The sequence below is a fragment of the Rhamphochromis longiceps genome, linkage group LG18, assembly GCF_057381845.1.
Source record: "Rhamphochromis longiceps isolate RC_006_pf linkage group LG18, R_longiceps_female_GT1.1, whole genome shotgun sequence".
In the NCBI taxonomy this organism is placed as follows: Eukaryota; Metazoa; Chordata; class Actinopteri; order Cichliformes; family Cichlidae; genus Rhamphochromis; species Rhamphochromis longiceps.
Window position 1 is genome coordinate 12,321,881 of NC_140574.1, and position 27,503 is coordinate 12,349,383.

The 27,503-nt window shown below is 40.4% G+C and overlaps 1 protein-coding gene across 1 annotated transcript in view; it reads left to right on the forward strand.

The window, feature by feature from the left end:
* The first annotated feature begins 13,435 nt into the window (after positions 1-13,435).
* LOC146647818 (receptor-type tyrosine-protein phosphatase F) overlaps positions 13,436-27,503 on the forward strand; it is a 171,736-nt gene continuing 157,668 nt past the window's right edge. Inside the window, exon 1 of the mRNA XM_085388314.1 lies at positions 13,436-13,923. The gene's annotated coding sequence lies outside the window, so the exon portion shown is untranslated. The remainder of the gene's footprint in view (positions 13,924-27,503) is intronic.

The window sequence follows — 27,503 nt, forward strand, 5'->3', positions numbered from 1 at the left end:
GGTTATATGTCTGCAGTAATAAAACAACAGCTTTGGTATACGCTAGCTTAACAGAAAAATATTTTGTTGCTCCTATGCGGTTTAGTGCATATTTCATTAACAGTCTGACACTTTTGAAGGAAAACATTTCTTTCTTGTGCTTACAGACCTGTTTTTCATCCCTAAACTGGAGATGCAAGCAGCTCGAGACTGTAATAAATAAATAAGTCCCAAAAAGTAGGCATGCCCATTGATGCCCATGACCTTAAGAGACACAGAAGCAAACATGAAAACACACATGCCTGGCCTGCTAATAACCTGCTTAGACAGCCTGGCACACTGAGCCATCTGTTGATTGTATGGTCAGCTGCTCATCACAAAGCCTCTTGACAGCTTTTGTCTTTTTTTAGTTCTGTCACCTAGCTTCTATGGGTCATGCTCTTGCTTCCAAAAGGGCTTATTTCTCTACTTAGGTTGCTCCAGCTTACATCCTTAGAGAGACAAAGGCCAGCACAGACTTTCTATCTTCACTCACTGGGCTGCCCACCGCTTCTTGTCCAAGGTTTAGGTGGTTAAATTTAGATTTAAAAAGACACTGTGCCTTTTTTTTTTCCAAAGCTCAGCACATGAGAATAGTACACCAAAGTATTAGAGCCACATTAAGAAACAAGAGCACTGATAGGCCACAAGGACAAGGGCTATAATAAAACTTTGATGTTTTCTGATGTGTTTATTACCATATGATGTCAGCCTGTTATGCCATAGGGCACACTGAAAAAAATGAAAACTGAAGAAATAAAGTGATTTTTTTTTTTCAAGGTCAGTTTTAATAATGAAGGTCAAGGTACATGTACCTTGACCTTACATAGTATGTTTTTTTGTTTGTATTTGTTGTTTTGTATTGTGAAGTTTGAAGACAATCCATCAAAAAGACCTTTTCATTAAAAAAAAATGTGGGTAATATAAAGTTTTTACAGATTATGTGTGACCTTGACCTTTGATCTTGACCCAGTTTTCCAATAAATTAAATCAGAGCTGTTGTTGGTATCAACTATCACAAAAAAAATTGAAAATTATATGTTCAACACTGTGGAGGCTAGACTGCTAACAAACTGACAGAATTTTTTTTTTCATTGTGTTAAAACAACAACTTTAATCTCCACATTTCAACCTTATTCTCAAAATAGCATTTTGAGTTTAATAGCAAAATGTAAAATAATCAAAATGAACAACAATGGAAAAATGCTTCTATCTTTTTTTCTTTTTTCTTTTTTTTCATTAATGCGTCCATAATCCTCATCATGTTCAACAGTGAACACCGGAAAGCATTAATCTGATTTTGTTTTTTAAACTCAAAACTTTTTAGGACATTTCCTAACACAGACTCTGGCCTTCTATAATAGCTGCAGCATGCGATACTGACCTCATGGTATACCTATATACAGCAGATACGTAACTTAATATTTGCACAATCCCATGCAGTTCCATACGCCACTTACTGTAGAGGCGCCTGACCGCTGCATTAACCCCTGCTCTGCCACCACTTTGGCAGCCAGCGAGATAGTTATTTTCAAGGCAAACACAATTAAAGCTGTGGGTTGAAACACATCAGTAGGGGAGATGTGAGGGAGATGCAAGCATCTGTATCCTGACATGTTGTGTAGCTTCCTGCCTCCTCTCACATAACGCTGCACATTTGTCACCCCCCCCTTTCCCGCCTACACGCTCTGCTGCTGATGTGGAGGAGAGTTCATGCTCTTTGGAGTGGCAGTCTCACTTTTATAGCAACAAGGAGGTGCGGGGCCGACACCCTCACTGGCAGACGTATTCATTATTCAATAAATATTTTTCATATTCCGAGTTATGAAAGCACAGTTCTTTCTTGGTGTGATTATCCTTTGTGGCTGTTTGCCCCAGGCTGTAGAGAGAGATAAACGAAGCATACCAATGATCGATGCCTTCCAGGAAGGACAGTAACAATATATTAAGTAGGAGGGATTGACTGTTCTCCCAGTTTTTTAAACATTGCTTTGTCTTACTTTTCTTCAGTTAAAGTTTTGTTACTGTAGAGATCAGATTAAACCAGCAATACTTAATGCAATCAAGTAATTGCTGTGGAAGGTATTGTACTAGTTTGCTTATTGAGGTAAAGGTTAAGGCCTGGCACTGAGTTTGAGGGTTAGCGGTTGGAGAGTGAAGATAATGTACACCAGTAGAGCTTCCTTAAATGGTGTGTGTGTGTGTGTGTGTGTTTTGTTGCTGTGTGTGTGTGTGTATCTGTGTCTGTTTTTCGCTGTGCTGAGCCATATTGAAAAGATAATCTGTGTTTTTGTGCCATTCCTGCCAAAAACAGTAGACTGATAACCCGATTTGCTGGTAACCTTACACTTGGGGGACACTGATGACAAATACCTTCCTGGGAGGCCTTGGCAGCCGCAGCCCATATATTACTGAAGGGTCACCTTGGCCCAGTCCCCATCTCATCACAAAATAGCGTTCAGTACCTTCTCACTGTGGACAAGGCCATACTTCATGCTGCCATATATCTTAGCTGCAGGAGCATCTCTGGGTGTATCAATATAAATAGTAGAAAACTGATAAACTCAGTGAGGATGTTGATGTTGTAATGCTCTGCGAAAACGATATTATTTTCCACAGCGTTGCAGAGATAAAAACTGCCTGCTCGCTGATTCACGTGAGGGATTGGAGTCTGTCTACAGTACACACACATGCAGGCAAACACACACAGACATGAAGACAGTCATGCAGAGTATCATCTAAGACAAGTATAATGCAAGATTAAGTATTGATGTGTCACAGCACCATAGCCCGAGGTATTAAGCTCTATCTGGCATGTGTTACAATAACTACAAAAGACAATATTCCGAATGTGGAACAGGCCTTGTAGCAATTGTAGGATGTACCAACTTAAGACATGCAATAAAAGTTAAAAAAAAAAAAAAAAAAGTACAATAAAAAATAGTAGAAGGGGCTGATAAATCCCGGTTACCTAGCAACAAGCGGCTTAGAGAGAACTCAACACTAACTCTGGCTTTCGTTCTGTGGGCCAGTCTCATTCCATTTTTCATGATTAAGCTTAGAGAGGGAAGTCAAATTTAGAGACAAACAATCATTGTGGTGTTAATTGCTCAACTGCTTCTGCCAAACCATTAGCACAAGCTAAAACTGTGAGCTATTGTGTGGCAGGACGATTTGGAAATCGACAATAATCAAAAATTGTTGCAACTTGTTGCTAATTTGTAGCATTAGGTGTGTTTGTTCAAGTGTAGCCTGTGGTTAAAAAATATTCCTCTCAAAGACTAATGAATAGATGTTTGTCTGACACTGATAAGTATTGGTGTCTAGCTCTGGTGCTGTGTGTGTGTGTGTGTGTGTGTGTGTGTGTGTGTGTGTGTGTGTGTGTGTGTGTGTGTGTGTGTGTGTGTGTGTGTGTGTGTAAAAGGGGTGTTAAGCACAAGAAAAAGTTTGCAGCTTGACTTTTATGCCAATACGAGTGTGTGTATAATGGATATGTGTGAGTGTGTATGTGTGTGGAGCAAGTGCGTATTTCTATGTGTGGGTAGAATCTGATAGGTGCTCCCTTTTTCCTCAGTGCTTCACCTCCGATCAATGCCCTCCCACAGGAGACCCCATGTCTTCACCCACAAAGAGGTTCTGTTACCTCCTCCCTCTTGTCTGGGAAACAAGACACCTCTTTACAAAAAGTGCTTTTTTTCAACCGCTTTCTTTTCAAGGGACCTTCATTTCATTATTCGCTCTTTTTGCGCTACCTGCATATCTGGTAGAGATGCTCTACTAATAAGGAAACAGATACAAAAGAAAGGGGGGGGGGGGGGAGAAAAAAGAAAGTACAGAAAATAACAATCAATAAGAGGCCCACCTGTCTCTTGCTGTCTCTGAAATTGATCTTCAATTTGCTGTTGTGTTCAGTGGGTTCTTTGGTTAACAGTTTTACTTGTATTTTCCTCTTTTCTTTGCCAAATAAGTCCAGTTAACCTGGCGGTTTCTTTACGGCAGCAGTAATGGATGGAATGGCACGCTGTGAGCACTGTGTCCTCACAGTAAGAAGGTCATGGGTTTGCATCCAGTCTGGGCCGTTCTGTGTAGAGTTTGCATGGTTGTCTGCTTGGGTTCTCCAGCTACTTTTACTTCCTACTACATTTCAAACAAATGCAGTTAGTGAGGTTAGGTTAATTGTGATTCTAAATTGCCCACAGGTGTGAATGCCCTGTGACAGATTGGCCACCTGTCCGGGGTGTACCCTGCTTCTCACCCTGTGACAGCTGGGACAGGCCCTAGCCCCACTGCAAGCCTGAATTGGATGAGTGGAAGAAAATGCATGGATGGATTGTTTGCCTGTGTCACTAATCCCACTGAAAAGTAGCCACTACTACCAATAATAATATTACCATTTATACCAAATCTACAAGGTAATTACAATGGCCCCCCGATGAGCAAGCACTTTTGCAATAGTGGGAAGGAAAATCTCCCTTTTAACAGGAAGAAACTTCCGGCAGAACTAGGCTCTGGGAGGGGCAGCCATCTGCCATGCTACTTCTGAATGTGAGATCCTCCGTATTTCCTTCTATGTGTTGAAACAGTGACTCTATCACAACAAATGTACCAAATCGTCTCTTAGATACTCAAGACAGATATCACTTGGGAAATTTAGGCCACTTTGACACAAAAAGTGATGTTTATTCGCCGGCTTGCCGGGGCTTCAGGTGCACAATAAAATCACAGAGCGCACACAAACATAGTCAGAACACGAATTCCAGAGAGATCTAAGCTGGAACTGGTCCAGAGTTGCACAACAACACAACCTTTAAGAGGAGATGGCTTAAATTTAAATCAGGTATGATTACTGATGTTTATAGATGGCTTTGTGGCACTATTAATGTCTGTTAATAGAGTCTATTAATGTTGAAGCTATAGTCTAGTACTAGAATGGTGGGGCAGTGTGATAAACAATGTAAAAAATAATAGTGAAAGAAAAAGATGGGGAAGGACACTGTTTTTGAGCAGCAGATTGAAGGCCTTTGTTTCACCCCTTTAGTGAAGTATTTAAGCTGACTCTGAAACTATGGTTCAACAAGTTTGTGCTTATGGTGGCATTTTTAGGGACGCCTGAAAGTGGCTGCCGACTCATGCAGAAGGAGCAGGTTGACAGCCTTTCAGTGCCTAGCAAATACAGATGGTATGGTGTGTAAATGGAGGCTTAAGGACGGAGACACAGAGGGAAGGAGTGGGGGTGGGATGCAATGAGACGTGTTCGTCTGAACTGAGACACTGAGCAAACCTAAATGAAAGCAGAGTGTGTCTGAATTAAAGGAGAAGATAATGGGACAGAAAGAGGGAACAAGATGAAGAGAAGCAATTGAGGTGAAGTGAGAGAACACTTGGAAGATACAGTGAATGGGCAGAGAGTGGGCTGAGCTGAGAAAAGGAGCTGTTTACCAGAGAGAGGAAGGCAGCGAACGAGAAAGAGACCGCAATAGAAGAGAGATAGATAATCGACGCGGGTCGGAGGGAATGGGAGAGGGGGCGGTCGAGAGTGAAACAGACAGTGACAGAGTGCACAACGGGGAGAGAATAAGATAAAGGTATAAGCAAGGGCGGAGGTTGTGAGGGAGAGATTTTCAAGAAATGGGTGACAGTCGTACTGCAAAAAAAAAGGAAAAAAGGGAAGAAGAATTCCTGTTCTGTCTGCTGGGTGCAGTCCTTGAGCCGGCCAGAGGGCAGCCAGGACGGATGCGGCCCTGGTTGGGGCTGTGGAGGGCATCGGGCAGGACAAGCACTTGCAATGGGGACATTAACAAAGCGTGAAATTAAAGCTGCCATGCTGCAGGGACCCTGGATCCTTCCTTAACCCACAATCATCATCACCCCTCTGAGGCCTGCCTCAGAGGCTGGAGGGAGGAAGTAGCTGCGGGGCATTGACAGGATGCTGAGGGGTAATAGAGCTTGGTGTATTACTGTAATGATGTGTGGAGAAAGGACAGAGGGGGGAGATTATAAAGGGAGGCTCTAATCACTCCTGCGTGACAGCACGGCTCTATCTGGTACCACAGGCAGTAATGATGCCACACACAGGTGTTCATGGAGTGACAGCACCGAGCTCTGTGTGTTTGTGCGAAATCAGAAATGCTGACAAGGCACATGTTCACGTGTGTGTGTCTACGCATGTTTCCCAATGTGAACATCTATGCGACCTGTCACTCACTGCGCTGCACCTGCATGTCTGTTTTCTCAAGTTGAGTTCAGCTGACAGGATGAGGTGGTAAACACTCTACTCAGCATGTTGATTTACAGCGGAAATGCTGATGTGAAATGGCAGTGGTCTTAACCACCAGTTTTTTACAAAGTATTTTAAATTCGTATTTTTTTCCCTACTTTTTAGGTTCCTGAATAACGCTGTGCTGAAAAAGAAGTTGTTAGGACATGGGTACAAATCCCCAGTGTGTTGTTTTGTTATTTATCCAGAAAAAGAGACAGAAGATCCACTTGCTTCAGTGTTTTAACACTGGAAATTGAATATCTTTTTGCTTTTTGGGCAGAACAAGCTTTTTCACCTTGGGCTCTGTGACAAGCATTTTTTTAACTGCCTCATCGATTCATTAAAAACAGTAAGCAGCACAGGAATCAAATTTAAAAAAAACAAACACTTTGTGCAGTCTTAGAAGATTTTCTGTTGATGCATTTTTCACTCTCCTTACATCACCGTTAAAAGAGCTGTTATATAATTACATTATTTCCTCTGGTAAAATGTTCACCTAATTAGATGTTTTCAAGCCTTTTATGTCATTGAGTGTAGCAATCTGAGCTCCCTTCAAAATCAACAACGTCGCTGTAAACAATCCAGAATGTACAACACAAATACTATGTGCCACTGTCATCTAGCTTCAGTTGGCTGTCGTTAATCTCAAAACACCGTCATCCCCATCTTCAGCAATCTAATGTCATCCCTGCTCTGCTGGATGAAAATGAGGACAGCATTGATTTTGTCCATGTATGCATCACTGTCATGGAAGCGCTGGTGCTCTGCTGCAGTGGCGGCCAGTTAATAACCCTAGTGTGAGGTCTAGTGATGGGGCATCATCAGCCTGCTCTGTGCTGCTGTCAGGAGCCATTTACCCCAAGCATCTCCTCCCCTAATGGAACATCTAAGTCAATAAAAACAATCATCACTGCCAATTCTACTGAAAGCAAGGAAATTATTTTAGGTCATCAAAGAAAACATGGCTTAGGTGTTTGAATCTATCTGTCCAGGGAGCAGCTTGATGTGCACTTAGCCAGACAACCTATTACAGTCTCGATCTTCTGTATTTGTCTTGTGTGAATACATTGATGACCCCAGCAGGGTTTTTTCAGCGGTGAAAGCCAATTGCCTCACAATGAACCGGCTGTTGTTTGACCATGCAGATGCTGCAGTTTGAGCTCTCTTGGTGGGCCGGGGAACTTGTTTAGTGGGAAACAGAAATCTATGTCTGACTGTGTTAGACTGGGTACAAACCTTATCAGCGGCCATGTTTTTACTCTCACCATGGTTTAATGAACCACTCTCAGCATCCACTCAATATCTCTTCAGCGAGGACCTCCATTGTGCTGCCAAAAGGTCAATAGCTGGACAGTGTGTCTTTGAGAGGCTTTCTGCCTTACTTCAGGACTCTTAATGGTGTTCAATGGAGAGAACCACATCATTCCCAAGGGGCCGTTCCCAGATATCCGTCCGTGATACCTAATCCGGGCCCATTAGCTCTCCTTCCAGCCGTGAAAGAGTGTGTCTCTCTTGCATCTCAGGAATTAAAAATTAACTAGCTATTATCCATTTGTCTGATGGGATGCTGTGGATGGTTGAAACAGCAGATTCCCCCAGCGATGGCCTGCAAGGGCCGGTTTGTGGAACCCAATCTGCTGGAGGGAAAACGCTGACTGTGATGGCAGGAAGTAACAAAGAAATAATGTCTCTCCATCACATCCATCACAACCGACTCGCATCTGTAACAGCTAACAGCTGGCTACAACAAAATGACCTCCCCCGTAAAAAGCTGCAGTCTATTCCTGAGCCGTCATGAAGCACGCCTGACCTTGCTGCCAGCGTCCTTACATATGTATGCACTGTCAGTGCACTGTCAGTATAGTGGAAGCTACATATGACTCACACCAAGCAGAATGTTGCGTTTTCGCTCACGTCTTGTAGATGTTTAACATTTAATGAGTAATTATGTCATCATATAAGATGGCACGTTTGCCGCCGTAGGAAGTGCTGCACTGCAAAAAGGCAAATAGTGTCACTGTTTTCAGCAGTGTTCAACACTCAGCAAAATCCTCCACATTGCAGAATAGAAAACAATTTGTGCTGTGTCGCCTCCTATTCCTTCTTAGATCCTTATGCTTAAGGGCCTTGCCAACCTGCTGGCTGCCATGCATCTCTCTTCTATTGCTGAGTGGCTAACTACTCTAACCACACTGGGAAAAAAGGAAGGGAAAAAAAAAACAAAGAAGAGGAGGACAGGCTTGTTTCTCTGCCCCCATCCCTCTGCAGGAATTTTCTGCCTTTGATTTCTTCTTTTTTTCAATAACCAAGGGCTCTTTTCACCGTTGCCAACTCAATGAGAGCTTATGCGTCCTTCATCCAATTCCAACCCACCACTCTCTGTCTCTTGCCGGTACTGTCTCTTCCTCTTCGTTTCTCTGCATTTCGTCTTATAAATATAACTTCTGTGAAAACGTTGCTGTGTGTTTCTTATGGTTCCAGTCTTTGAAGAAGAGGAGTATTTCAAATCATTCACAGCTCTCTCTCATGGCTTCAGAGGTGTACATTTACATGCTGTTTAGTGGATCACGTTGTATTATCAACATTAAAATCCTGACTAATAGAATGTTTTCTTAGATATATTGGAAGAGCTATTTTCCTGTGTCTTTGGGTTAACTAGAAATATACACAGTGGGAATCCTTTCTGCTAATTCGTGTATGTCACACATGCATTTCCTGTCTAAAATTGCTAATGTGGGCTGCCCACATTCAGGTCCAGACCAAAAAGGCTAGGCAGCGCCTGTATCACCTACGACAACTGAGGAAGTTCAGGGTCTCTCCAAAGATCCTCAGGATTTTCTATACAGGTGCTGTGGAGAGCATCCTCACACAGAACATGACATCGTGGTTTGGGAACAGCTGTGTGAAGGACCAAAAAGCTCTCCAGAGAGTGATCCGTACAGCAGAACGCTGCTGCAGGATTGCTCTCCCCCTGCTTCAGGACACCTACACCAGGAGATGCCGGACTAGAGCAGCGCAGATACTGAAGGACCCGTCCCATCCTGGCAACAAACTGTTCCAACTTCTGCAATCTGGTAGAAGGTTCCGCATCTTCCGGGCAAGGACAGAGAGACTCAAGAGGAGCTTCTATCCCCAAGCCATCCGTGCCCTAAACACACACACCCGCCCTCTCACATCATCTATAATTGACTGAGTCAGGACTCTTCCAGACACTAAACCAAGGCACAATGTACATTTCAATTCCTTTAATTTTAAATATGTTTACATTGTCTATCCTGTAAAATAGTCAGATGTCTATTCATATTAATGTACATAATTCACCTACTGCACATTCACCCAATGTATATACTATATATATATATATATATATATATATATATATATATATATATATATATATATATATATATATATATATATATATAGATATATATATATATATATATATATATATATATAGATATATAGATATATATATATGTTTTTCCTCTACACCCCCCCCCCCCCAATTTTTTTGCACATGTCGAGGAGCGTGTCAGGCTACATTTCACTGTGTGTTATACTTGTATAACTATGCATGTGACAAATAAAGAACCTTGACCTTGACCTTGAAACCACATTTAACCACATTCTCAGTACCAGTTTCCTTTTCCTTTTGAATGAGATGCAAAGGTAAGTATCTAAGTTTGGGTCTTTATTCTCTCTGACTGCAGGGATAGTAAACACAATCATTAACATGTTTGACTGCATGTTGGTTAATGATACAAGAACTCTGTGTGTTCTCATCATTAACTTCCATTAACTGTTTTCCTGCCTCATTGAATCCTGCGTTAATTGTACAACAGTTATAAGATAAAAGTATCCTGCTATATGGAGTTCGCGTTAGGTCTTTCTATCATTATTTATCAGCTCTTATCCAAAACATGTTTTCATTAGGATGCGTCAGCTGCAGTAATACATATAATATGTTAAATAGACACATATTGTACTACATCCAGTTCCAATAGACAAGCGTAGGATGCAAAAGTTATGCCTGCATTGGAAATATTTCGAAAATGGTCTATCCACCATGTATTGAAACAGTTAGTATCAGGAGTCAAATCTGAATTTTATTATTATGGAAACATCCAAACAAGTGCAGGGAGATGTCAATGTCATTTTAAGAATATTTAACGGGGAACTTTTATGAACCAGGACAGAACCAAATCAGATTATATGAATCACAGACTTTCCTGGGGGGATTGTGGTAATAATGTAACAGTCTCTTATGAGAAACAATTTTCTCTATGAATTTTGAAATAATTAGCATCTATATTTTATCATAAAAAGCCAATTTAATTCTAATAGCAGCATAGATAAGAAAATAGAGCAGAGAAGTTAAGCAGACTCTCGTATGGACAAGTATATGCATGCAGAGTCTGAATGAGATTAAGATGTTAGGATTGGGGGGGATTTGTGTTTGGCTGCGTCACAATAATGCCTCTGATCAGTCCCATCAGTAAACATTTCTGGGTAAAAGTACCAAAACCTGATGCAGAAATCTTTTTAATATTATTTTTAACCCTTCATATGGAAATTTTTTACCCACTGTGGAACTCCTTGTGCATACAACATGCATAAGCTCTACCCACATCAGTGATTCTCAAGTAAAGGAACAGTGAGGGCCACTCAAAGAACTTCAGTGTCTCTTGAAGTAGTTCATAGTGAATCTTGAGAAATACTTTAGATAATTCTCCAGCAGAAGCCAGCCTCTTTTTATTGTCAGTGTCTTGACTGACAATGTTATTACTTAAAGAAAACCCATTTTTAATATCAAATCAGAAAATTTCCCATTTGCTTCTGGGATGAATAAAACCTCCCTAATCTACACAGAATGCATTTGTTTTAGTCACTTGAAAAATCCACAGCATGAGTAAATTAACATGCCAAAAGAGGTAAGTAACACTATTTCTTCTTAGAAGTCCAAAGTTAATATTAGTCCTGTGTGAGATCTGTGTGTTCAGTTTACATTTAGTCATAGTCCATATTCTATTTTTGTACAACTATTAAGTCAGCCTCAAAACCATCAAGTGCCAACTGAGGGTCTTCTAGATAGAAATAAATTTCTTTACAAGTAATTTCTCTTGACTAATTTCCCCACAGAGTTCAATAAAAATTTAATAAAGAGGAACAACTGATAAAGGGATCCATGTACTGTATGAATCTTCCTCCTAGCAGTGTTGTGGTTTAAGGCTGATATGGTACCTCAGACACTTTTTGATTTGCACTAATTTAGCTACCAATCAACTTCAAATCACAGCAATAATTATGAAGAGAAAGAAGTTTAGACGGGAGAGTTCGTTCCAGTACTATGATGAAAGTAATTGTTCAATTGACTGAAAAAAATGGTTTTAAGGTTCTGTGATGTATATTAGCCCTTAATAATTATAACATTAATGTGCAAAAAATGGAAGATATTCTACTGGTAAGAGCATCACAGTACAAAACTGTACTGCTAAGCAAATGTTTGGAAGGACAAAGTATAGTTGCCCTTTTAGAACTCTTTAGCAGTACTGCTGAAAAAACAAACACACACACACACACACACACACACACACACACACACACACACACACACACACACACACACACACACACACCACTAGACATGTTCTTTGACCTTGACAAACAAAGATTGTTTATAGGTCTCTAACACTGTCCACGAGAGATGTCTAAAACTGAAAAACAGGCCTGGTTTTGGCCACCAGAGATATGTAATGGCGTTATTGGACACATGCACCACTTTCTCTCTGTGGCACCTACATACTGAAGGTTGTTGTGTCAAAACAATGGCCTCCTTTAAAGTGTAATAAAGCTGGCTCGGCCTCTTATTTGTGCAACAAGATTCTATTCCTGGAACAATGCATTAGACCGTGATTATCATTTGTCAGCCAAAAGGAACAGAATTCCCTTTCAATCACTCAGAGGTCAGGTAGCAAGTCATTTTGTTGAAGTAGAGGTGAATATATTCGTGAGCCTCTGTGTGTGTGGTGAACTCAGGACCTGCTTGATTGCCCAATTGCAAGAGACATTTATGGCAGGGTAAAACCTTGTGTAAACGTCATTTGCACCAGTTATTAGGAAGGTGTGGCAGATAGGTTGGAGCTGCAGTACAGCAGGGGTTCTGCCAAGCAAACGATTGATCATGGTAAGGTTAGAAGGCGGAGTAGATGGGTTGTCAGAACCCTGAAGATATTTAGGTCCTCATTACTGGGGGTCACAGTATCCATGACCTGCACGTTCAGCTGTGTCGCTTGAGTGCTCATGCACTAACAGCCAGGCTGCACTGTAAGCAGAGCCCATTCTCTGTCCCCGTGAATTCTGTTGGTCCCAAAAACTGTCCTTGATTGCCAGTGGGTTACAATTAAACTGGATTCCAAGTCCAGATTTAAAGTGATCACCATCAGAAATAAAAAATTATAGCGTAATATACAAGGATTGCAGACCACAAAGTCAGTCTGCAAATCTTTCTTAAAAATAATTGTGGATTGCTTTAAAATCAGTGCAGTATTTGTTGTCAAAAAAAACTTGTTAACATGCTTGGGTGTCACTGCACAGTGGGGAATTGTTCTTGCCACCATCTCCCAAGGTTGCCTTTTAAAAAAAACAAACAATTTCAGCTAGTGGTGAAAGAGCTACAAAGTTGCTTAGCACTTATAAATTATATTCATATATATATTGTACCTTTGTACAAAGCCTTCACAAGGTGAGATCAAGGATGAGGTTTGAGGATGCAGATGCATTTTATTAGCTGAAGAGTAGGGCAGTACTTAATAGTAAATTTTCTATTCTCGGTGGTAATTCACGACTTTGCTCGTTGCAGCAGTTAGTAGACAGTTTAATGTAAGAACTCTGTGTTTGCCTTCTGAACCATAATTAACTTCCAAATTCGCGTATTCGTTGCAGAAAAATGCCTTGTCTTCCATAGCAGTTGCGTATAGTGTAAATAGAGAACTCAAAATGACTGTTTTGAGAGCCCCCTGTGTCTAGTGCGTGCCTTCAGAGGCTACAGGACTTCAGGAACAGAGATGAATGGACACAGAAGCGAGTGCAGCCGAGTGAATCCGAAAATCCTGCTGACCGACCTGTATGTGTTTTCTCCACGGGGGCAGAAAGAAGCGTGACTGTGAAGGGAGAGACGTAACAACTCCCTACCTTCCACAGCTCCTTCTGTGGGGGGAGACTGTGCGCAGACTTGTGCTTACTAATTAACTTGCCAGAGAAGAAAATTCACACAAAAGAGAAGAAGTCTCATTTCTTATCGTCTCGGGTTTTTTTTCCCCCTCACATGCATGCAGCGACACTGAGCACTTAAAGCTGACGTTAACCCGTTAGCGGCGAGACGCAGGAGCTGCCACGAATAGATCCAGTATCCACGACCCCGGTCGGCTGACCGGGATAGGACCTCGTGTTCCTCTCGCACTGGACTCGTATCTTTCCCCCCCTCCTTCGCTTCTTTTACTCCTTGGACTGGTTCTAACTCCCGTTTTGTGGCTGTTAATTACATGAAGTGGATTGTTGTGCTCGCTACAAACTCAAACCGGGACTAAACGTTGTGGTAGAGAGACGGAGAGAAATGCCAACGGCCGTGACAAAGAGGAGATTCAGTAAGTGCACGTTATCTCTGTCTAAATGTCCCCCATTGAACTTGAGACGCGGCTTTTAGCGGTGCCGTTAAGTTGCATAACTTGCGGATTTTTTTTATTGTTCAAACGTTCACGAATTTGTTTGTTAAAAGTGGAAACACTTAGAAAAAATGGCATTAAAGGTGCACTACGTGAACTGCTGTCGTTCCGTTTGGGGGGGGAAATGGGGCTCCGACTAACCTCAGACAGCCACGCACACAGTTTGTTGCTGTTTTATACATGCTAACTCTAAATGTATAGCTAACAGCAACTTTTATTTCAGTGCCGAATGAGAGCGACTAATATGTGGTCCGCTTGAGAGACGGTCCAAGAAATATCCTGCCTCTCATTTCATAAAGAAAGCTACCCACTCAGATGTAGGTAAAAGGGAAAAGATGAGGTGGAATATTAATCTTATTTTTTCCTTTTCTTTTTTTGTAAGCGCAAACCTGCGCATTTCATAGATTGCATGCACTTTTCAGTGAGCAGGAGTCTTCGCAGGACCGAAATCTTTAACCATGCTGAAAATCTGTCGACAATTACTAATGAAAGAATAAACGGGGGGAGCAGTGGTGGTCTTTGGGCTGCGAGCCCATCGTCACCCTGTTTTTCTTTCTTCTTTCATTCCTTTTTTTCGCAGGGTGTGTAATTGCGATGCGGTGATTTTGATCCCATTTTGATCATTACAATAAATAACGATTTGCCCGGAGGTCCTAGCTGTCTCCAGACCTGGCTTTTTCACTTCGTGCGAGCGTGCATGAGTGCGCGGGCACGTCGGTGAGTCCTCACCCCCCCCTCTGGCATATGAAATCTTTGCTCTGTCTTTATTTATCATTACCAGACAGGTCGGTGAGTCCTTGTATGCCCATCAGTTGCAGAGGCTCCTGTCATGTGTGTCTCATCCCTCACACTTGCTGCAGCACTGGCTGCAGAGGAAGGTTTCATGTCAAGAAACTGCTCCTTGCAGCTCTGGCAAGAAAAAGAATAGATTTCATCACCAGCCCTTCATGAGAGACTTTAATTGTGGAGCAATTTTTATGACAGCGTTTACAATTTGCAGGTGCGCCACATCATCTGATAACCTCGAGGCCGGTTCAGATCGTGAACAGATGTCAATTGGTTTTTCACTGGGTGGATATACATATAGATTCCTCAGCATTGCATCAATCCCTCGCCCTGTTGGGTTTATTTAAAGAAAGGATTGGAAGCAATTTTGCAGGGTTGGTTATATGCTGAAGTGGGCTCATGGCCGTGCTTTATCAATACACGAATCCGTTTAAAGCTGTCACAGACACAATGAGGAGAGCTAACCATGAGCCACACTGTAACAGGATGATACAGGGTGAGTTAGTTTCTTGGAATTGCATCAGAGGCTCTCTGCAACCAAATCCTGGGCCCTGCTGCATGTTTGGGTTTCTAACTGCCAGCTGAAAAAAAAGTGACCCGGTGTATTTCTATTCTACATTTGTAGTGAGCTGTCCTATAGATGGTGTGTGGCTTATGCATATAGATTATTTTACCAGCAAACGTATGGATTTGTCAAACTTGGATGTCATTGCTTTCCCAAAGTAGGTGATTCTGATGGTGCTTCTGTTTGGCTCCATGTTTCTGAATTATTCTGGTGGACAGACATGTTATCAATTAAGCGTGTGTTGACAGAGCTGGAGCGTTAAGATTTTCTTCAAATTGCTTTGGATGGATTGTAGGGGAGTTAGAGTTTTTTGCTGTGTTTATCTTGGCTCATTTTCCTGTTTACTCTATTTTTTTGCGAGCTGTGAAAGCTATTGCAGAATGAATCTATATCTTTTTAATGCTCTCAGTGAAGTGTGTTTGTATTTTTGACCATGGTATATGTTTGTTTGAATGCTGGCACATTCCCACAAGCCATTAGGCTTAATTTACACCCCCCCCCCTCCCCCCAAGAAAAGACATGACTTATTTGACTGTGATTGCCGCAGGATTATACTCTGGCCCACGATTGCTTGCTTGTTTTGTTTTGGATTTTGTGTGTGTGTGTGTGTGTGTGCAGGAAAATATCCTAGGCCCTTAGGCGGTGACGTCATTGTGCACACTGAAATTAAGTAGTTCTTATTACTGAGGTCAATCAGCACTTTGCTAATTTCTTTGCTGATTAAAATTCATTGTTTTATTCTCCAGTTTTCAGAGCAGATATTAAACAGATCAAAAAACTTTAGCTAAGAAATCTGCTTTAGTTAAGATACTTTTTGGTCAGCTTGAACTGCACTGTAGACAAAGATGTGTTCTGCAGTGTTTCCCACAGAATTAGACTGGGTTTGAGGTATGTAAAGGATAAGAGATCATTACTTTGCTGGTTCTCCTTCAGTCGTTCTCACATCATTTGAACTGACTTCATCTTAATTGTCTGGAACTGCAGGTAGAAACAATGACTTCTGTCCTGCTCTCCAGCGTCAGCAAGTTCAGCGTAGCAGCACCAACAGGTGTTTCCCACCTGCTGCAGGTTCTACTTCAGAATGACCGTTTAGCTTCAGAGCAGAACAAGAGCTACAGTTGGCAGATGCAGTCAGAGATGGTGGAAGGTTGCTGAATGACATTGAGGACCACAACAGCGATCTGTCAGAGGGAAAACATTAGACAGGAAGGACCAGGGCTAAATGGCTAGTAGCAACTGAGCTTTCAAAATAAGAGTATCTATAAATAAATGAATAAAATTTTTATTTACAAAATATTGCAATACTTGGACAGTCATTAATATACCTGCACAGCTTGCCTAAGTGTGTGTTTTTAATCAGAATCAGAATCAGAATCAGAATACTTTATTGATCCCTGGGGGAAATTATTTTTTGTTACAGTGCTCCATTTTAAACCAACATTAAGACAAGACAGACAATACGCTAACTAAGAATAGTACAATATATACATATATATACATACATACATACATAAGTCACTTATAAATAAATATTTGGAAAAGAAACATGTGTAGCTGTAGCAGCAAACAGTGTGTTAAGTGGATGCGTTGTACAGGGAGATGGCCACAGGCAGGAATGATTTCCTGTGTCGTTCAGTGGTGCTTTTCGGTAATCTCAGTCTCTCGCTGAACGAGCTCCTGTGACTGACCAACATGTCATGGAGTGGGTGGGAGGTGTTATCCAACATTGTCTTTATCTTGGACAGCATCCGCCTCTCCGACACCACCTTGAGGGAGTCCAGCTCCATCCCCACAACATTGCTGGCCTTACGGATCAGTTTATTAAGTCTGTTGGCATCTGCGACCCTCAGCCTGCTCCCCCAGCATGCAACAGCATAGAGATACACTTTTAGATACACTTTTTAAAGCCATTTAAAGCCATTTTAAACCCAAATTCTGAGAACAGGATTTGTGACATCGCATCGAGTTTGGAAGATAATCCTTGTCCACTGGGAAATATACAGTGTTGTCCAGAAACTTGAAGCTTGCATTGCTGATGAGAATGGGCTTTTGTGATGAGGGGGACATCTTGCATTCAGTGGTAGCGATGCACCGATCGATGTGCTGGTAATCTGAATCGGCTGGCTTGCTGCTGATTTAAGCTGACACTCACTTTCTTTTCTAGCAAGGGAATTTAGGTTTATACTGCAGAGGAAGTTTTGGTGCCCACCCAGGGAGGTTTCATCCAGGTCTGAAGAAAAATCCACTTTCCTTTTAAAGATTGGAATACCTAGGATGTCACTTCCTCGGGTGGGATACTCAGGCATTTGTATTAATCGAAAACAAGCAAATAAACAACACAAAACAGGAAAATGCAAAGATTTAAGTTGAAAAAGATAAGGGAGTGATTGGATTTACCCCCTCCTACACACACACACACAAAGCCAGGAAAAAAACAAAAAATTTGATTTTACAAATAAATCACATCAAATAAAAGGCTTTTTATCAAAGCATGGCATTTCTATACATCTAAAGCAGGCCTGTAGGCAATCATTATCAACATGATAGTTTCAGGTTTTTGGTATTCCTTTAAATGGTGGAAAGCTGTCACAATTAATTTAGCAAGGACACACACACACAAAGTAAAAGTAACGATACTCTAACCTGCTTTTAAGATATTTGAGTGAAAAATGAGGTTTTTCACTGAGGATTTACTTTCCTTTTCATGTTGTTGATTTGTTGTGTTTGTTGGCCTCAGTACATCTTTGGCCTTTGTGGTGATTTGTGTATTCTTGTGTAGGGTATTTCCTAGCAGGCCTGGTTTGGGGCTAGTAGCCAGAGCATCTGCCTCAGCTCCCTCATATGCCGGTACTCCCTGGCAGGGGCTGGGCTGAATGGCACTGTTAAGGAGCTCCAGCTCCTCTGTGGCCACACACTGAAAAACCACTCGGCACAGCCCTCTCCCCGCCGATGCTTTCTCATGCTTTCAGTATGGGTAAAATCTTGGTAATTTCAGGGCCCTGAAGTTCTAATGAGAGGTTTTGCCCATAGTGCGTTGGTCTGTGGTGGGCGGGATCAGCATTTCTCAGGTTTATAGGGGATTATAACTGTTCTGAGATGCCTCACTGGCCCACTGTCAGGGCGTTGGCACAGAAAAACCAAAACTCTTTTTTTTTTTTTTTAAACCACTCAAACTGGTTCAAACTGGTTGTGATGTGTTTCTGGCATAGAATTTGTTTGTCTGTAAGCTAAAGTTTACAATCAGAGCTGCAAATCAGGTCAGTAACTGTAGGTATAAGGGTTCAGATTCACATGCACATATGAGGTGTGCTGATTTTTCCGCCTAGGGGATCAGGATATCTTGCCGTTGCATCTATGGGGATGCTGCAAGCAGCAGCTATTGTCCTTTTTAGCATCCCATCCCCACATAGAGACAGGGTGCTCTTAGTAGCACGCATGGTGGATTTTTAACAATGCCTGTTCCTTAACGTCAGCAGCATAGAGGCAAAGAATGATTTACTACTCTGTCTGCAAGGGTAATGTAGGAGCAATTTGACTGCTGATTGAAACCAGGTCTACCATTTCAGAGTCCACTGGTGGCATTATAAACCATTTACACCAATGTTTTACAGGGCACCTCTGCATTTGGAAAAGTGGAAACAGACACAGGGGCTAAAAATGGCCTGCTCTACCATGTGCCCCCCCTTTTTTTTTTATCCATTCCTTGTGCGGTTTGTTGTTTTTTACTTCAAACTATGTGAGTGCTACTGAGTGAAGTAGTGAATACAGATGACATTGAAAGGTCATATGTTAGGTTAATCAGTTCTGTCTGTTTTCATTTAGGCAGTCGGAGATATAGGGGGTCCATCTGCTTTTGATTAGGCAGCCTTTTCCCTAAGTGGTAAAGCTTTTCTCTCCAGCTGCTGAGAGTGAATTAGAGCCATGGTCCAATTTGTTTGTGGAGACCTATGGACATGTATGTAACTTGACTTGCACTTGTGTATACATAAAACATCGCTATTACTTAAATGGACCAAGCAGCGTCGATTGAGTTTTTACTTTGAAGCACAAATCGACTCATTCCACAGTTAAAGTGTCACTGAAGAGCAAGAAAAAGCGAGTTTTCAGAGAAAAGTTCCAAGACTAATGAGTGAAGAATGCTGGAATTTGATGGCTCAGCCTTGAGGATATCAGTGATCTGTTATTGCCTCTATTTATGACAAGAACTCAAGAAAAGCTGCAGTAATTTCACAAACCTGTCAGCTGAGGCCAGTGACTCTGGTGGAGTGGGGCTTTATTGGTTGCTTTATAAGTTGAGTTAGTGTTGCTGTATCTCACTTGTATTATTTAAAAATATTTAATAAAAGCTGGATATTTTAACATTTGTTAAAGCAAAGATGCAAACATCAGTGAAAACGGTTGGCATTTGCTGCACTATAATTAAATACTGTCTTTAAAAGGGTTTTTGATGCAACTTTTGAAGAACTTTTGAAGATTTAAAATCCCGAGAGCCCAGAACATCACCGTCTCTTTTTTTCCCTGTTAACAAATTTTCTGATGTGAGAAATGGAAACTCTGGACAACTGTGGGACATCATACACACAATGTGCAGTTAGCTGCCCATTGGTATGCATAACAAAGTCTACAGTGAGATGTAGAAACTGTTGCTATTCATCTGCTGTCCCTGGGATCTCAGACAGTCCCAGATGGCTCTGCATTCTCAAAAGGCCATCTAATTAAAACCCGTAACCTCCAAAACACACAGAAGTGGGGTGTCTTGAGTTTAGTAACTGTTTTTTTTTTTTTTAAACGTCCTATGTCAGCATTCCTGCTTTTTTGTATATTTTCTTTTCAATTAAGCAAAAGAGAAAGATCAGGATCATGTGATTTGTTCTTAATGATGGCATTGTGTTTATTTTTGCCTTTTATTAAGAGGAATGTGATTCTTAAGTAGAGAATTATCAATAATAATGAGTTTGGGGCCTACTGATGACGATGCTGCTGATGGCTTGGAAAAATGTACAGTACAATGTCGTAAGTACTTATACAATAAGTTAAGTTACGATAATATATCCATGGAAAAGTGGCTTAGAAATTACTATCTGAAATACACTGAATATCACTGCCTCTGTGTTCTCAAAAGAAAAAAATATTTTCTGCTTTTCTGATTGCTAAATTATAGCGTATAACATGCTTGTTGTAGCAACACGTTGTACAATGTAGCATAACTCAGTGCGGCGATAAATCAGGCTATTGACCATGCAATTTCCTCAGTATCTGTTCAACAGCAGTGATATGGTTGTTCATCTGAAGCGATGTCTTGTGGTTTGGCACTACATGAGAATGTTTTTGTTGCATTGTATGTGGAGCAGGGGCGGAGCGGGGGGGTGGCTTACGGGGCTTAAGCCCGGGTTGTTTTGTCAGAAGCCCGGGGTATTTTGGAGTGTAATTTTTTCATAGTTAGATGCCTGGCTGACAACTGTATAAAACAAAAAGTACACACAATATTCGAAGCACATAGTGCACACTGTGGGAATTTACGACTGTGCGTGAATCCCCCCCTGATATTGGTATGATCCAAGCTCAGGCACTAAGCGACTGAGCGAGGGGGCGGGGCAGCTGCTGCCCGTGAGTGCGCTGTTGGAGAGACGGAGCCAGCCATACTAAGGAGAGCTTAAGTTTGAGCAGGTACCAAAGCAAATCATTCGTACCGTACAAATAATGTAAATATGACGGTGCATCACGAAAGATTGATATCAAACTGATCACTTGACCAATATTACGTTACTTGCTCTTCAAGTGAATCAACAAATGGCGAAATGAAAAGCCGAACAAATGCTATTTTTTTTTAGAGTCTTAGCTTACGTGTGTTTATTTCATATTCTCAGTTCTTACCCTCCCCGACTAAATCGGTTTCAGTTATGTACTGAAACATAAGAATGGACATTAGAGGGTTCTTTCAAAGAAAAAACTCAGGTAAATGTTATTTTATATATTATGCTTTGTATGTTGTTCAGTATATTTCTATGCAAAACAAGAGGGATTTCAGTACACAGCAGGATATTCACATTTGTAACCAGATATTTACATACACTTTAGGGAGAAAACATAAAACATTTTTACTGTACAACATCAATTTAGAGTAAACTTTTGTTTTAGATAAATATTGAAATATATTTTGAATTAGTTAAATTTCAGAATAAAGAGAGACAGAGCTATTTTTATCACTTTCATCAAATTTAGGAGTACATGTACACTAAATTTATTGTTAATTAATAAGAAAACTCCAGACGATTCCATTCTGAGCTGAAGAAGCTTCTGATAGGTTAGTAGAGTCCATGTGAGTAAACTGGTGGCACAGCTGTGGATGCATATAAGGCAAAACACAGAGCCTGTTTCTTTGACATGGGAAAATCAAGAGATGTCAACCAAAACACCAGGAAAAGAACTGTGGAGCTCCATAAGTGTGGCTCAAGTTTGAATACAATTTGGTGCCATTTGCAATTAAGAAATACAGATAGTTTCTCTCTTTACTCTTAAAGTTAACAAATATGTTTTTATATTTATCAATCTAAAAAAATAAACATTTAGTCTGATTTGATGTTACAATTAAAAAAGTGTTTTTATCTGAAGAGTAAATATCTGGTTTCAACTGTATATTTGATGATTGTCAGCACAAAGAGGGAGAGAGAGGAGAACGAGGACAGACAGGTCCTCATGTATCTCGTACCTAGTGTTTCTTTTTAGGTTTGTTATTTTTCAAATTCTGTATTTATTAAGTTCTGCAGGCTTGTTTGCACAACAAGGCTAAATAATTATATAAACTTTTCTCAATCTAAATAGTGGACTTTGGTAGAATTAAAAAAATAAGTGTAGTGCAGGTCTATGATGATTTTTAGTGCTATCATCTAGTTCTGATTCTGGTTCTGTCTTGGTTAAGTCCTCAGTAGTCCTGATTTTGAACTGTTGTAGTCCTGTTTTAATTCTGGATCAGTTCTGGGTCTGGTTGAATTGGGGTTTAGTCCTCGTGTCTTGATACAGCCCTGACCTTGTTCTGCCTTGCTGCTTAATTAAAAAACTAGTTTAAGGTGTCCTGCACATGTGATATATATTTTTCCCTATATGAAGTCATTCTTTTTTGAACAGAGCCTATTAATCTTTCAGTCATTTCTACACCCCCCCCCCCCCCCCCCCCCCAAAAAAAAAAAAAAAAAATCCCACATGCATACTACTCTTTGGGCTAAGCCCCAGGTGTTTCAAATGTCTGGCTCCGCCTCTGATGTGGAGGCTTTTGTTTTTGTATCATCCCACTGAGAAACCTCTTGCAGAGACTAAACTCCATTGTTACACTTTGTGCTCTCGAATACCGTAGTTTTATGCCTTCATAAAGATGGTATCATAGTAAATTGAAAATGGAAACATGAGACTCGTCCTCAGGCAGACCTTATTTTTGCGGTGTTGAAAACATATGAAATTGTAATGCCACTGTAATGCATCAAATCCAAATGTGAATTTTATGAATTAGAGTCCAAATAGCTTCATGTGCTCTACACTTGCCGCTCGTGGGTTATTACTTCTTTTGAAGGAGACGTTGACATCAGTTTTGTGGATGCTGAGGCTCGGGCTTTGCCACTGTAGAGGGTATTATCCCATCCTGTGTACTGGTAAACGTATCGGGCTGTTGACAGGAACATGCAACGCACGTCTAAGGCCTCGGTGCCTTGGCCGTTCATCTGCCCAGTCAGCAGAAGTCTGCAGATGACGCACTCTTTCATTTTAGACAAATGCTGGATGGGGACAAATGGATAGAGCAGCGGTTCAGCGGCTGGTGTCATTCGTTGCGCTTGTCATTGACTACCTATTCTTTTCAGCTTCTCATCTAATTAGGGCACACTGACTCACATAGTCTCACAAACACACAGATTGGTACCTGAATTGATGCAGAACATTACATGAAGGTCAAACAGTCAGCTGTCTTATCAAGCTGATTTAAATGTCACATACATAGATTAATCACTGAGTGCAGTTCACAACGAGCTAGTTTTTCACCCTAAACACGGTTTGACTTCTCGATTTTCAGAAATATTGCCTTACACTAACACTGGGTAAATTATCTTTAGAAAAATAGGAGACATGCCCATCTTTCATTTAGTGCTTTACTGTTCTTCATTGACATGTTGCAGCATAGTTGCCTAAGTGATAATGGGAAACATTTGACAGTCATAATGCAATTTTCCAGTTATGTTAAGAATCATGACTTTGCAAGTTTTATCTCGCATGCGTTCTTTCTTTAGATGGATGTTAGTACACTCCAGCTTTCTTTCTTTTTTTCCCCCAAAAGCTCCTTTGCTCAAGGGAATAACTGTCCAGTCCATTACCAGCTTTGGTGAGAATATGGTTATACGAGGACATGGATTCTGGGCGCTCTTTAAGGTGCAAAAATCTTCCGAAAAAGAGCAAGAAATCAGTATGAAGAGAGGACACTCGTCAAATTCCTTTTAGCGTACAGCCTCTGTAAAAGCAGTTGAAGTCTCACAGTTGGTTTGGTTTTTAGAGGCTTGGTAATATTGAAATTGTGTCAAGACAAGACAAACATTTTTTTTCACACGTAAACAAAAACTGAGTAACTGACCTTGAGATGGTTGTGGCAAGTGAATTGTGACACATGAGCCCTCGTTGGCACTAACTGGTCATGCTAAAACACAACAGTTAATGGAAGAAAAGTGCATGCCTTGCACTCAGTCTGCCTCGCTGATATGGCAGATGGATAGGATTTTAGGGAGTGGGGGTGGGGCTCTTTGGCAGTGAGGGACAGAGATGACAGCTCTTCGTGTGTGGAGGGCTACCGAGGGCCTTGGCTCTGAGCACCTATTGTGTCCTCCTGACAGAGCCTTGATGCCATCAACGACCATTAGTGTTGACAGCATGTCATCGTGTCACACTGCAGCTCACGGTGAAGCAGTGAATAACTAAGAGCAGCAAATAAAAATGGCACACTGAGAAATAAACTGGATTTTGTAATGTGAGTCTGAAGATTTTTGTCTCCTATGTTTTGCAGGAAGGCTTGTCAGAGTTTATAAAAGCTGAACAGACCCAACACTTCATTTGAAATAGAAATATCCACTTCAAATAAATCACAAAGAATACAAAAACAATCAAGCTACAACAAAAAGACTAAATTATGTGCTGTCTAAATCTCATCTTGACTTTTGGCCTTTCCTTCGAGTGAGACGGTTGGGAAAGCTAGTGTTATGACACAAGTGAAGACAAGTGACTCCAATAAAGCCATGTAATGAAATAATTCAGTAAATGAATTAAGGGCTGAGCAATGCTTAAACGAGGACTTTTCCCACGGCTAGTCGCGCATTGCACAAACCCCCCAAAAAACCTAATAATATGAGGCTGCCAATATTGTGCCATCAGGTCTCTAACTTGTACTTGTGAAATACTGAAATGTGGAAAGTATTTATATATTCAGAGTATAAAGGATAGCATCTTTAGGGTCTCTGGCGTTAAACAGGTGATAACAATCACAAACATATGTGAATGTTTATTCTTTTTTTAAATTTATGTACTTTTATGATAGTTTGATTCCTTTAGGATGTTATTCGAGTAAGATAACAAGATGGCCACAACAATCACAACAGGGGGACGAACCTGCAAAATTTTGTACATTTAGGCCTCACGTACACGGGTAGTTTTGAAAACAGAGATTTTATTTTATTTTTTTTAAAATCCGGTCCACACGCGCAGATTTAAAAAAAATATCTCTGTCCATATGTAAATGCAAAAAATTAAGTCAAACACTGTTAAGAACGCGCCAAATCCTAACCGCGTAGAAATGTTGGCCAATCAGAAGTCTTGAAGCCGGAGAGGGAAAGAGTAAGCAAAACCTTAGAAGTCTTAGTTTCACTTATCCAAAATGCCATTGACATGTGAATGAAAGGCCCAAACACATAGAAAAAGCTGCATTTTCAAAAATATTCATGTACATGTGGAGGTAGTTTTACACTAAACAACAAAATCTGCTGTAAAGCCAATGTGGAAATGCAAAAAAAAAAAAAAAAAAAAAAGTTCCTTCAGTGGCCACTTGAAGCTGGCTCTGAAAGCATCAATCGTAAAGTACTCACCAAAGACTCTTCTGTTAAAATGCCCAACTCTACATCATTAAATAGCATAGGGGTTTTTGTGGGGGGTTTTATGTTTTGGTCTGAAAAACCTTTTTGGTTTCCCCCCCTTCAGATATCACTTTACAAGTCACTCAACTGGAGTCTGTGTTGTTGGTTCTTGTGGAGCATTTCGATGGACCAATATTTGTAATACTTTTGCTGTGTGCTACAGACTGTCCTAGGAGTTTGCTCCAGTTTTAATGAAGGAAATTCTAGTATTTTATCAGTCTGTAACTTTGCACTAACTCCAAAATATTAACTTGGCAGTGTCCAAAATGGTAATGAACATTAGGCTTCAAAATGCCTAGTCCAGAGCAAATGGGACGCATTCCCATCGACCTTAACAATAGTAAATAACCATATGCTTTTCTTTAGTGTAAGTCCACCTTCTCTGATATTATTAACAAAAAAACAAAAAAAACTTTAAATTTTTAAATTGCATTTTAAAAATTGCCAACAGATAAAGCTGTAGTGTCTGATACTTTCCTTGAGGGATTTGTTTTAGTGTTTCACTCCCATCTCTCTGCAGTGAAGTAAAAGTAAGAGGGAATGGAGAAGCGCTGAGACTTTTGAACTTGCTTTTAATGGAATATCTTTGCAGTGACCAACATGATAAGTTGTTTCCTGGATCCCATTTATATATAAATATGGGCTATGATAATATAAATGGCCCTGTGTGTAGGTGCACATAACCAACATTCATCAGACTCACAATAAGTACATTTCAAGGTTACACACTGCAGTGCACAGCTGAAATCCTGTCGAATTTTCCTAACTGTAGTCAGAAAGTAATGGAATATCACAGCATGAGGTTACAGAGTGGTTTAGGTGGTGGAGGGAGGGGAACTCATTTGGCTCTGTTGGTACTAAATGGAATTTATTGTAGATTTAATGTCTATGGACATTGGATAAAAGACTGCTTTCCATTTCAACAAGGTCTAAAGGTTATTTTCCATTACCGCACATTCATGGGTGTGGTAGATCTTCCAAATAAATAAATATTTATTTACTCATTTTTTTTATGTTTCTTTTTATAGTGGCAAATACACAAGCATAAAATGCAAAATACAGCATATCATAGTATTAAAGCTGGAGCTAATTTTCAGCTTTTATTGCTAGATAGATTTTTGCTTTAACTTAGAACTGTATTTAATATCGTACACAACATATACACTATTATACAAGACAAACTACAAAAATATTAAAAAATACCCAACCTGTTCCCTAGAAGGATGCAAAGTCCCTGATGACTGATGACTACGTGCACTGGATCAACAAATGTGACTTTATTTTCAATCTTAGTTTTAATTCTTGGAAATTTTGGATTCTTGCAAGAATAAAATAGTAAACCCTTACAAGAAGAAGGCTAAGGCATTCTTAGTCTTCATAGATACACCTGAGAAGTGAGCTAGTTTGCATTTAATGATTTAATGATGGCATTAAAACTTGGCAATTTCTTTGAACCTGACTTTAATGAGATATTGCCAGTTGCAAATTTTAAAAAGTGTTATAAAATAATAGTGTAGTCAAATTGTTTAAGCTAATCCACAATCTTTTTGGAAACATTTCTTTTACTATTACAAAAATGATTTTGATTAAATTAACTTGAACAAATTTGTCTTAGAGCAAGTTGCAAAGTTTCCCTCAGGAAAAAGTGACGTATACGTAAACAGTATATGTCTATTTCACAGGAATAGATATGTCTTAGTCCACATTTACATGTTCTGTGTTTTTTCCCTTCTTTTTTTTTTTTTTTTTGAATGTCTCTTGATGATTAGCAGCCTAGAAAAAAGTTTTGTTTTCATGTCAATGCTGCAAGAGTTTCTGAACATATTTGACCTGGAAGGAGTTTTCCCAAAGGTCTATGACCTAAAACTGCATTTGCATGTGGATGACAGACAGAACAAGCAGTGTTTTGGAAGAAAAAAAACAAAACTGTGTGCTGTTGAACAAGACCTTTGTTAGACCTTTGTTAGACATCCCTTTTAGGCTTATATTATAAG